We start from the raw sequence: 13,065 nt of genomic DNA, 5'->3' as shown, positions 1-13,065 counted from the left end.
TTGCCCTCGGTAGCCTGTGGAAGAAAAGTACTCTTCCCCCCGTGAGACCCTTAATGTCGTCATCCAAGGAAGCTCCAAACAGGCAATTCCTCACAAAGGGGAGATCACATAAGGCCTTCTTAGAAGTTTGGTCTGCAGACCAGCATAGTCAGCCAGATAAGACGCCAAAGGACCACTGCTGATACAGACTGCCTAAAATCAAAGGAGCCGCATCCAAAGAGGCATCACAGATAAACTGTAGCCCCCTGGAACAACCGATCCGCCAGCTCCCCAAAGGCAGGGGGAAGCCGTTTTCCCTCCAGGTCCCGGCGTAAAAGTTTAACCCACAGGCTCCAAACCATCCGCACCCCCAGCCCAACAACTGCACCAGGAAAAACCCTGTCAGCAGCAACTCCAACAAGCCCCCCCTTAAGAGCATGTGGCAAAAGCCAGCTCATAACCTCACCCAGGGAGGAGGGGACCTGAAGACCCACAGTGACCAACAAATTTTTTGAGAGCTGGTGACTCGTGGGTACCACCGTCCCAGGGAGGGGCCCGTGTCCACCCTAAAAACAGGGGGGACAGCTACTTAACATACCAGGAACAGGGTGGGCACCGCTCCTGACAGACCACAGCTCCATCAGGATGTGGGTGGCTGTCGGCCAGGAGGAACGCTGCGACTCAGGTCAAGGCCAGGTCATATGCGCCCTCGCGAGACATTTATCTCGCAGGCCAGCCCCCATCCAGTGGGGCTATATCACGCCAAATATGTGCTAGTGGGGTTGTGAACGGCGCTACCGTGTTAAAAAATACACTTGGTGAATAAATAACGTAAAAATGTTGAAGGTGCTTGATATTAAATAAATAGATATAATTTATAAAGTGCACATGTGACTCATAGTTTTCAGAGACTATTTGTAGTGAAGAAACACACATACCCTGTGCCTTTAAAAAGTGCGATAATAAAGTGCATAAGTGCTAGTGCAAAACAAAAGACACAAAACTGAAATAGGGCAGTGGTTTTTTTATTTTTCATTAAACATACCATGTGTGATGTGTGTCCAATCTAAAGAACAAATCATAAAGTGGTTGTGCACAATAAAAAAACTCTCAAAGGTTCTGTGCTGCAGTGAGCAGAAATGTGCAAAAATAAAGCATTCAGTTGAAAAATGATTGTGAGTAAAAAGGACTTTAGGGCTGCAGACACCTGCGTGACCGCTAGGTGTCGCACCCTGTATACAACCTGGTGAGGCTTTTCTGCTGGATGGATACCGTGTAGGGGTTATTTCCTCCTCTGGTTTCCTAGTGTGCCGCGTGGTGCCTCAAAAAAGAAACACAGAGACGAAAACCCCCTGGTGCCGTATCTCAAAAACAAGGGCAGAAAAAATGTAGTGACTCACAGTGGAAGATGCAGGCTGTCCGCGATCAGTGTTGTTGTGTGCCGAGAAGCTTCCGCGTTCCACGGCTCTGGCTCCGAGTGCCGGAAATGACGTGTTGACGTCGAAGACTCCGCCCTACCGGTTTCGTCAAATGACGTCTACAGGAGCGGCGTCAACGTACTGACTTCCCGGCCATTAAATAGCGTCCCATCTCCTAGCAACAACAGGGCCTCCCCCGCCGCCATATTGGTGCTGTCAGCTGAAGCCGGACCGAGGCCATCTTGTGCCTCAATGCAATGCCCGCCTCGCTAACCCTAATAGGAGTGTTTAGCTATCTGTTCATCATTTCGGGGACAGCCTGTTCGGATCAATTTAAACGACAATTTAAAAAAAACTTTATTGATGAAAAAAATTATTTTTTAAAAAAGATATGTAAAATAAAAAAATAAAAAATATAAAAAATTAAGAATTATATAAAAAATATTTTAAAATTGCTAAAAGCAACGGTGCATATTCCTCTTTAAAAACATTAGTCTGACTATAAGAAGCGGAGTATTTCTTTTAAAAAATGTATATATATACCACACACTTAGGGAACAAACCATGGCATCATATATGTGGCAGATGTTGGATGAGAAAGTTCAAAAATAGGGATCAAAAAAACGGTTTACAATCTGATGATATCACGGCATGTATTGTGTGGGTTATTCACAGACGTGATAAGTTATTAATCTTAATATACAAAAAAAATTAAAATAAAGAAATAAAATAAAGAATATTTTTATAGGATAAAAAGAAGAGAATTATTACAATATGACTGTGGACCAAATTCCATTGAAGAGATTCGTATGCACAGTCAAGGTTTATGATCCACGGGATATCACAGAGATTAGAAATGTAGAATCCGATTGATGCCAATCTTTTTGTTTTTTTGTTTCTTCATATGTTTTCTTGGAAAAACACAAAAAACACAAAAAAAACCACAAAAAAAACACAAAAAAACCCCCAAAAAAAGGGGGAGAAAAGATGTAGGATGAGAAGGCTAATAATGGAATCTTGTTTCAAGGGTTTTAATCTATATGTTTAAAATCTCTCTATCAAGGGTATGCATAGAAAAGTACTTCTTTTTAACTTCATACTTTTTTGAGAAGTATGTATAAAGAAACTATGTGAAAAAAAGGAGAGAGAAGTGGCTGGGAGGATAATTTTTTCATATAACGTGATGTCAACAAAATGTTTATAATATAAGAAGCTGTTCAAGGTTTTATTGAAGGGTCAAAAAATATTCTTAAAAGATAATTCAAAATTATTATATAAATATTCAGGATAATATATATCTTTATAAACTTATTTCCGAAAGTGGCTTTAAAGGAGTTTTTTTAAAATTTAGTCTTTTCAAAAATTTGCTAAAAAACTTGGAAAGAAGGAATAAAACGGATAAAAAGGATAAAAAAACTGATAAACAAACTATACATCTGTAATAAAACAGTTCAGATCTATATCTGCGTTCAAACCATCGGGGCGGAGGGATCTCATTAAAAAAATCCACTTGGTTTCATTTCTAGATACCATTCTTTTCTTATTTCCTCCCCTCCAATCCCCTTTTATTTTGTCTATGCCATAAAACACTAATCCTGATGGATCTTTAGAGTGTTTTTCTTTAAAGTGCCTGGATAAATTATGTTTATCAAACCCCTTTTTAATGTTTTTTATATGTTCCCTGATTCTAACATACAGGGGTCGGGTGGTCCTACCAATATATTGCATATGGCAGGGGCACTCAATGACATAGGTCACGTGTGTGCTGTTACAAGTAATGGTATCTTTTATTTTGTATTCAACACCCGTGGTATAGGATCTGAAATTGTTAGTTCGCCTCTTTTGGGATGTGTTATTCCTACAGGGTAGGCATTTTCGGCACCTAAAAAAACCATTAATACTGGTGGGTAAAGAAATGTTTTTTGGTGGGTTAACCACGTTGTGTACCACCTTGTCCTTTAACGTTGGTGCCCTTCTATAGACAAAGGAAGGTTTGTTGGGTAAAATCTTTCTTAGTGTTCTATCAGCTGTGAGAATAGGCCAATGTTTTCTAAAGATTTTTTCCACTTCCTTGTGTTGTCTATTAAATCCTGTGATGAACGCGAACTCATGTTTATTTTGACTCTCTTTTCTTGAATTCTCTTTGATAAGGTCTTTTCTGTCCAAATTCCTTATTGTTCTCTTTAAATGCTCCAAGTTTTTCTTTTTGTATCCTTTTTCTATGAATCTTTGAATGAGCATATCTGCTTGAATGTCAAAATCTTGAGTGTTACTGCAGTTTCTCCTTATCCGTAGCAACTGTCCCTTAGGAATATTTCCTAACCATTGTGGATGGTGACAGCTCCTAATGGGGATATATCCGTTTTTATCGGTTTTCTTAAAAAAGGTTTTGCTAGCCAGTCTTCCATCTTGCTTAAATAATTCTAAATCTAAAAAAGCAATCTTTTGTTTATCCCAATTTCCTGTAAAAGGTGATTCCATAGGCGTTGCTACTGATCTCATCAAAAAAGCTCTGTAATGAGTCCAAGCCACCTCTCCATACTAAAATAATATCATCAATATATCTTTGGTAATATCTAAGATTGGGTCTTTCAATGCTAAAAACTTGCTCCTCCTCCCATTTTTGCATGAATATATTTGCAACGCTGGGGGCATATTTTGCCCCCATAGCTACTCCTTTTGTTTGTGCATAATATCTTCCCTTATGCCAAAAATAATTTGATTCCATAGCCATCTTGAGGCCCTCTAATATAAAGTGCACTTGTGCGTTTTTTAGATCAGTCTGTTTAAAAAGTGCCCATTCAACACTGTCCAGGCCATCTTGTTGTGCTATATTCGTATATAAAGAATTTACATCAATGGTTACTAGAAAATCTTCTTCCATAACTTCTAAATTTTGGATATCCGACAATAGTTGTTTGCTATCCCTTAAGTAGGACTTACCCTTAGGTACTAAGGGTTGCAAAAATTTGTCTAAATATTCTCCCAAACGGGAATGTACCGAATTGATGCCACTTATTATTGGACGGCCTGGAGGTTTCTCTTCATTTTTGTGTATCTTTGGTAGATAATATATTATGGGCGTCCTGGCTGCTTCTATTTGTAAATATTTAGCCTCTTTGGTATTCAGTATTTCTAGATCTTTTCCTTTCTTAATATATGTCCTCAGGTCTTTTATAAATTTCGCTTTAGGGTCTCTTGGTAGTTTTTTATACGTGTCTTCTGCGCTTAGGAGGTGTTCCATTTCTTCCTCATAGTCCTTCTGGTTCAAAATGACCAAACCTCCCCCTTTATCAGCAGGTCTGATGACAATTCCCTTTTTCTTTTCAAGCTTTCTAATAGTATCCCAAATATCTTTTTCTTTCTTGTTTTTAATTTTTAGGGCTCTGATTTCCTCCTCCACCATTCTTTTAAAAACTTCCAGATTTTCATTGTGTGGATTCTTTGGATTAAAAACGGATTTATTTCTAAGTGATGTATGTTTAAATTCAGTATTAATCGGAGGGGGATCATTGTTCTTCTTGATTTCAAAAAATTTCTTTATATTGATCTTCCTTATATATTTTTGAAGGTCTATATATGCTTCAAACTTATCCAAATTCTTGTCTGGTGCGTATTTTAAGCCCAGATCTAAAAGTTTCAATTCATCCTCATCAAAGATTGCATTGCTCAGATTGAAGATCCCTTTTCCTAATATTCCCTTCTTCTTTTTCTTTGTCCCCCCTCGTTTGCCCCTTGGTTTCCGTTTCTTGAATGCTCGTAATACCTGGGGGGTTCTTCTCTCCTTCGTGGGTCGAAATCCCCTGGTCTGGGGGGTTCTCTGTAATTCTCCTGTTGCGGTCTTCTTCCATTTTCTCTCCAGTTTACGTGGTAATCCCCTTGTGGTCGGTATGTTCCTCTGAAACCTCCTTGGTGATTCCCTCGTCTCCATGGCTGTGACCAGCCTTGGTTCCTCCAGTTGCCATATTGTCCTTGGGGTCTTCTGCCACCTCTTGGGGGTCTCCCTCTGTTCCCTCCGGGAAAAAAACCCCTTCTTGGGGTTGGACCTCTGCTTTCATAATAATCGTCTTGATACTGGTTTAAAGGGGAGAACCTATTGTATGTATCAATTCTGTTGTAAGAGATGGTTGGTGTTCTATCTGTTCCTGAGTTTCCCACATGGGTGTTTTCCCTACGTTCATTGTGTGTTCTAGGTTCAAAAATTCTATCCCCATTATGTCTTCCTCCAGTTGCTGGTGTCATGGGGGTTCTGGGAGTCCTAGGCGTTCCAACTTCCATCCACGAATCATCTTCGTCTTCATCTCCCATTTCTGATGATTCTCTGGAGTCCAAATTCACAGGGTCTACACTAGTGCCCTGTCCATTGTATAATTCATCCGATTGCCATTTATATACATCCCTATTTCTATAGTCCAGAACATCCCTTTTATATTTCTTTTGTTTCTTGGCTTGGATTGTTTTGTCGTATTTTAATATAGCCTCCTGGAGTACTTTCTCCTTGTTCTTATATTCCGCTGTATCCGCATAAGGGGCTAGTTGTTCTTTTAGTTGTACGATGGCGCTTTCTATTTTCTTAAGTTTAAATTGTCTCCTCTTAATGATCATTAATAACAGTTCCTTTTCACATTTATTAAAAAACGCATACCATTGGTCCAATAGGACTGGGTCTGCCACGTGGTCATTAGGAGATATATCCCATCTTAATCTCCTTGGTGCTATATTTTCCTTAGTGTACTTTTCCAAGGATACTATGTCCCACCAGACCCGTAGTTGCTTTTCCATATTATGTTTCAATTGTTTGAAGGAACCTTCCATATCCTGTCTCTGTATAATAATATCCTGATCAAAGATATCTTCTACATTCACTGTTCTGGAGGTCATGTATTTAAATATTTCCATTATGCAGCTAGGTCTGGGTGTTACCACAGGTGGTACCACAGAGAATAATTGAAACTAAGGTGACCAGCGCTATGGAATATACAGTGAGAGTAGGTACGGTGTAAGCTGCCAACAACCAAACCCAAAAGGGTTAAAGAGTGAAATATGTGCTAGTGGGGTTGTGAACGGCGCTACCGTGTTAAAAAATACACTTGGTGAATAAATAACGTAAAAATGTTGAAGGTGCTTGATATTAAATAAATAGATATAATTTATAAAGTGCACATGTGACTCATAGTTTTCAGAGACTATTTGTAGTGAAGAAACACACATACCCTGTGCCTTTAAAAAGTGCGATAATAAAGTGCATAAGTGCTAGTGCAAAACAAAAGACACAAAACTGAAATAGGGCAGTGGTTTTTTTATTTTTCATTAAACATACCATGTGTGATGTGTGTCCAATCTAAAGAACAAATCATAAAGTGGTTGTGCACAATAAAAAAACTCTCAAAGGTTCTGTGCTGCAGTGAGCAGAAATGTGCAAAAATAAAGCATTCAGTTGAAAAATGATTGTGAGTAAAAAGGACTTTAGGGCTGCAGACACCTGCGTGACCGCTAGGTGTCGCACCCTGTATACAACCTGGTGAGGCTTTTCTGCTGGATGGATACCGTGTAGGGGTTATTTCCTCCTCTGGTTTCCTAGTGTGCCGCGTGGTGCCTCAAAAAAGAAACACAGAGACGAAAACCCCCTGGTGCCGTATCTCAAAAACAAGGGCAGAAAAAATGTAGTGACTCACAGTGGAAGATGCAGGCTGTCCGCGATCAGTGTTGTTGTGTGCCGGGAAGCTTCCGCGTTCCACGGCTCTGGCTCCGAGTGCCGGAAATGACGTGTTGACGTCGAAGACTCCGCCCTACCGGTTTCGTCAAATGACGTCTACAGGAGCGGCGTCAACGTACTGACTTCCCGGCCATTAAATAGCGTCCCATCTCCTAGCAACAACAGGGCCTCCCCCGCCGCCATATTGGTGCTGTCAGCTGAAGCCGGACCGAGGCCATCTTGTGCCTCAATGCAATGCCCGCCTCGCTAACCCTAATAGGAGTGTTTAGCTATCTGTTCATCATTTCGGGGACAGCCTGTTCGGATCAATTTAAACGACAATTTAAAAAAAACTTTATTGATGAAAAAAATTATTTTTTAAAAAAGATATGTAAAATAAAAAAATAAAAAATATAAAAAATTAAGAATTATATAAAAAATATTTTAAAATTGCTAAAAGCAACGGTGCATATTCCTCTTTAAAAACATTAGTCTGACTATAAGAAGCGGAGTATTTCTTTTAAAAAATGTATATATATACCACACACTTAGGGAACAAACCATGGCATCATATATGTGGCAGATGTTGGATGAGAAAGTTCAAAAATAGGGATCAAAAAAACGGTTTACAATCTGATGATATCACGGCATGTATTGTGTGGGTTATTCACAGACGTGATAAGTTATTAATCTTAATATACAAAAAAAATTAAAATAAAGAAATAAAATAAAGAATATTTTTATAGGATAAAAAGAAGAGAATTATTACAATATGACTGTGGACCAAATTCCATTGAAGAGATTCGTATGCACAGTCAAGGTTTATGATCCACGGGATATCACAGAGATTAGAAATGTAGAATCCGATTGATGCCAATCTTTTTGTTTTTTTGTTTCTTCATATGTTTTCTTGGAAAAACACAAAAAACACAAAAAAAACCACAAAAAAAACACAAAAAAACCCCCAAAAAAAGGGGGAGAAAAGATGTAGGATGAGAAGGCTAATAATGGAATCTTGTTTCAAGGGTTTTAATCTATATGTTTAAAATCTCTCTATCAAGGGTATGCATAGAAAAGTACTTCTTTTTAACTTCATACTTTTTTGAGAAGTATGTATAAAGAAACTATGTGAAAAAAAGGAGAGAGAAGTGGCTGGGAGGATAATTTTTTCATATAACGTGATGTCAACAAAATGTTTATAATATAAGAAGCTGTTCAAGGTTTTATTGAAGGGTCAAAAAATATTCTTAAAAGATAATTCAAAATTATTATATAAATATTCAGGATAATATATATCTTTATAAACTTATTTCCGAAAGTGGCTTTAAAGGAGTTTTTTTAAAATTTAGTCTTTTCAAAAATTTGCTAAAAAATTTGGAAAGAAGGAATAAAACGGATAAAAAGGATAAAAAAACTGATAAACAAACTATACATCTGTAATAAAATAGTTCAGATCTATATCTGCGTTCAAACCATCGGGGCGGAGGGATCTCATTAAAAAAATCCACTTGGTTTCATTTCTAGATACCATTCTTTTCTTATTTCCTCCCCTCCAATCCCCTTTTATTTTGTCTATGCCATAAAACACTAATCCTGATGGATCTTTAGAGTGTTTTTCTTTAAAGTGCCTGGATAAATTATGTTTATCAAACCCCTTTTTAATGTTTTTTATATGTTCCCTGATTCTAACATACAGGGGTCGGGTGGTCCTACCAATATATTGCATATGGCAGGGGCACTCAATGACATAGGTCACGTGTGTGCTGTTACAAGTAATGGTATCTTTTATTTTGTATTCAACACCCGTGGTATAGGATCTGAAATTGTTAGTTCGCCTCTTTTGGGATGTGTTATTCCTACAGGGTAGGCATTTTCGGCACCTAAAAAAACCATTAATACTGGTGGGTAAAGAAATGTTTTTTGGTGGGTTAACCACGTTGTGTACCACCTTGTCCTTTAACGTTGGTGCCCTTCTATAGACAAAGGAAGGTTTGTTGGGTAAAATCTTTCTTAGTGTTCTATCAGCTGTGAGAATAGGCCAATGTTTTCTAAAGATTTTTTCCACTTCCTTGTGTTGTCTATTAAATCCTGTGATGAACGCGAACTCATGTTTATTTTGACTCTCTTTTCTTGAATTCTCTTTGATAAGGTCTTTTCTGTCCAAATTCCTTATTGTTCTCTTTAAATGCTCCAAGTTTTTCTTTTTGTATCCTTTTTCTATGAATCTTTGAATGAGCATATCTGCTTGAATGTCAAAATCTTGAGTGTTACTGCAGTTTCTCCTTATCCGTAGCAACTGTCCCTTAGGAATATTTCCTAACCATTGTGGATGGTGACAGCTCCTAATGGGGATATATTTTTTGATGAGATCAGTAGCAACGCCTATGGAATCACCTTTACAGGAAATTGGGATAAACAAAAGATTGCTTTTTTAGATTTAGAATTATTTAAGCAAGATGGAAGACTGGCTAGCAAAACCTTTTTTAAGAAAACCGATAAAAACGGATATATCCCCATTAGGAGCTGTCACCATCCACAATGGTTAGGAAATATTCCTAAGGGACAGTTGCTACGGATAAGGAGAAACTGCAGTAACACTCAAGATTTTGACATTCAAGCAGATATGCTCATTCAAAGATTCATAGAAAAAGGATACAAAAAGAAAAACTTGGAGCATTTAAAGAGAACAATAAGGAATTTGGACAGAAAAGACCTTATCAAAGAGAATTCAAGAAAAGAGAGTCAAAATAAACATGAGTTCGCGTTCATCACAGGATTTAATAGACAACACAAGGAAGTGGAAAAAATCTTTAGAAAACATTGGCCTATTCTCACAGCTGATAGAACACTAAGAAAGATTTTACCCAACAAACATTCCTTTGTCTATAGAAGGGCACCAACGTTAAAGGACAAGGTGGTACACAACGTGGTTAACCCACCAAAAAACATTTCTTTACCCACCAGTATTAATGGTTTTTTTAGGTGCCGAAAATGCCTACCCTGTAGGAATAACACATCCCAAAAGAGGCGAACTAACAATTTCAGATCCTATACCACGGGTGTTGAATACAAAATAAAAGATACCATTACTTGTAACAGCACACACGTGACCTATGTCATTGAGTGCCCCTGCCATATGCAATATATTGGTAGGACCACCCGACCCCTGTATGTTAGAATCAGGGAACATATAAAAAACATTAAAAAGGGGTTTGATAAACATAATTTATCCAGGCACTTTAAAGAAAAACACTCTAAAGATCCATCAGGATTAGTGTTTTATGGCATAGACAAAATAAAAGGGGATTGGAGGGGAGGAAATAAGAAAAGAATGGTATCTAGAAATGAAACCAAGTGGATTTTTTTAATGAGATCCCTCCGCCCCGATGGTTTGAACGCAGATATAGATCTGAACTGTTTTATTACAGATGTATAGTTTGTTTATCAGTTTTTTTATCCTTTTTATCCGTTTTATTCCTTCTTTCCAAGTTTTTTAGCAAATTTTTGAAAAGACTAAATTTTAAAAAAACTCCTTTAAAGCCACTTTCGGAAATAAGTTTATAAAGATATATATTATCCTGAATATTTATATAATAATTTTGAATTATCTTTTAAGAATATTTTTTGACCCTTCAATAAAACCTTGAACAGCTTCTTATATTATAAACATTTTGTTGACATCACGTTATATGAAAAAATTATCCTCCCAGCCACTTCTCTCTCCTTTTTTTCACAGTTTCTTTATACATACTTCTCAAAAAAGTATGAAGTTAAAAAGAAGTACTTTTCTATGCATACCCTTGATAGAGAGATTTTAAACATATAGATTAAAACCCTTGAAACAAGATTCCATTATTAGCCTTCTCATCCTACATCTTTTCTCCCCCTTTTTTTGGGGGTTTTTTTGTGTTTTTTTTGTGTTTTTTTTTGTGTTTTTTGTGTTTTTCCAAGAAAACATATGAAGAAACAAAAAAACAAAAAGATTGGCATCAATCGGATTCTACATTTCTAATCTCTGTGATATCCCGTGGATCATAAACCTTGACTGTGCATACGAATCTCTTCAATGGAATTTGGTCCACAGTCATATTGTAATAATTCTCTTCTTTTTATCCTATAAAAATATTCTTTATTTTATTTCTTTATTTTAATTTTTTTTGTATATTAAGATTAATAACTTATCACGTCTGTGAATAACCCACACAATACACGCCGTGATATCATCAGATTGTAAACCGTTTTTTTGATCCCTATTTTTGAACTTTCTCATCCAACATCTGCCACATATATGATGCCATGGTTTGTTCCCTAAGTGTGTGGTATATATATACATTTTTTAAAAGAAATACTCCGCTTCTTATAGTCAGACTAATGTTTTTAAAGAGGAATATGCACCGTTGCTTTTAGCAATTTTAAAATATTTTTTATATAATTCTTAATTTTTTATATTTTTTATTTTTTTATTTTACATATCTTTTTTAAAAAATAATTTTTTTCATCAATAAAGTTTTTTTTAAATTGTCGTTTAAATTGATCCGAACAGGCTGTCCCCGAAATGATGAACAGATAGCTAAACACTCCTATTAGGGTTAGCGAGGCGGGCATTGCATTGAGGCACAAGATGGCCTCGGTCCGGCTTCAGCTGACAGCACCAATATGGCGGCGGGGGAGGCCCTGTTGTTGCTAGGAGATGGGACGCTATTTAATGGCCGGGAAGTCAGTACGTTGACGCCGCTCCTGTAGACGTCATTTGACGAAACCGGTAGGGCGGAGTCTTCGACGTCAACACGTCATTTCCGGCACTCGGAGCCAGAGCCGTGGAACGCGGAAGCTTCCCGGCACACAACAACACTGATCGCGGACAGCCTGCATCTTCCACTGTGAGTCACTACATTTTTTCTGCCCTTGTTTTTGAGATACGGCACCAGGGGGTTTTCGTCTCTGTGTTTCTTTTTTGAGGCACCACGCGGCACACTAGGAAACCAGAGGAGGAAATAACCCCTACACGGTATCCATCCAGCAGAAAAGCCTCACCAGGTTGTATACAGGGTGCGACACCTAGCGGTCACGCAGGTGTCTGCAGCCCTAAAGTCCTTTTTACTCACAATCATTTTTCAACTGAATGCTTTATTTTTGCACATTTCTGCTCACTGCAGCACAGAACCTTTGAGAGTTTTTTTATTGTGCACAACCACTTTATGATTTGTTCTTTAGATTGGACACACATCACACATGGTATGTTTAATGAAAAATAAAAAAACCACTGCCCTATTTCAGTTTTGTGTCTTTTGTTTTGCACTAGCACTTATGCACTTTATTATCGCACTTTTTAAAGGCACAGGGTATGTGTGTTTCTTCACTACAAATAGTCTCTGAAAACTATGAGTCACATGTGCACTTTATAAATTATATCTATTTATTTAATATCAAGCACCTTCAACATTTTTACGTTATTTATTCACCAAGTGTATTTTTTAACACGGTAGCGCCGTTCACAACCCCACTAGCACATATTTCACTCTTTAACCCTTTTGGGTTTGGTTGTTGGCAGCTTACACCGTACCTACTCTCACTGTATATTCCATAGCGCTGGTCACCTTAGTTTCAACTATATCACGCCAGACCGAGCGCGGAGCCGAGACCTGCGCATGCTGGCTACACTGGGGGGACCCTCTGGATTTAGATTATCCAGTTTGTCCTCCAGTCTGGCAGTTATTTTGCTCCTGTGAGAATCTTCTATCAAAGATAGGAAAAAAATCAATTTAAAAAGGAAAAAATTGCCAGGACCAGTGATCCTGGCATGGAACTAGGTTCTTACTCCTGACTAACTCCCTTAAATGAAGCCACACAGATGTCTTTCAAGTACCACCTGAAATCGTGCTACTTCAAGGGAACTAGCACGATTTTAAAGTAGCATCAATGTGAACCAGGACTTATAGTAAATCACAATTTGTGGTAATTTATAGCTCCATA

General features: G+C 37.7%; 1 protein-coding gene across 1 annotated transcript in view; it reads right to left on the bottom strand.

Annotated features, from left to right (window-relative positions):
- The window catches only part of EXOSC8 (exosome component 8), a 72,706-nt gene that overhangs the window by 37,753 nt on the left and 21,888 nt on the right, over positions 1 to 13,065 (bottom strand). The gene's annotated exons all lie outside the window — the stretch shown is intronic.

This window comes from Pelophylax lessonae (assembly GCF_965119305.1).
Source record: "Pelophylax lessonae genome assembly, chromosome: 2".
Lineage (NCBI taxonomy): Eukaryota > Metazoa > Chordata > Amphibia > Anura > Ranidae > Pelophylax > Pelophylax lessonae.
This window is presented reverse-complemented; position numbering and strand designations above follow the sequence as displayed.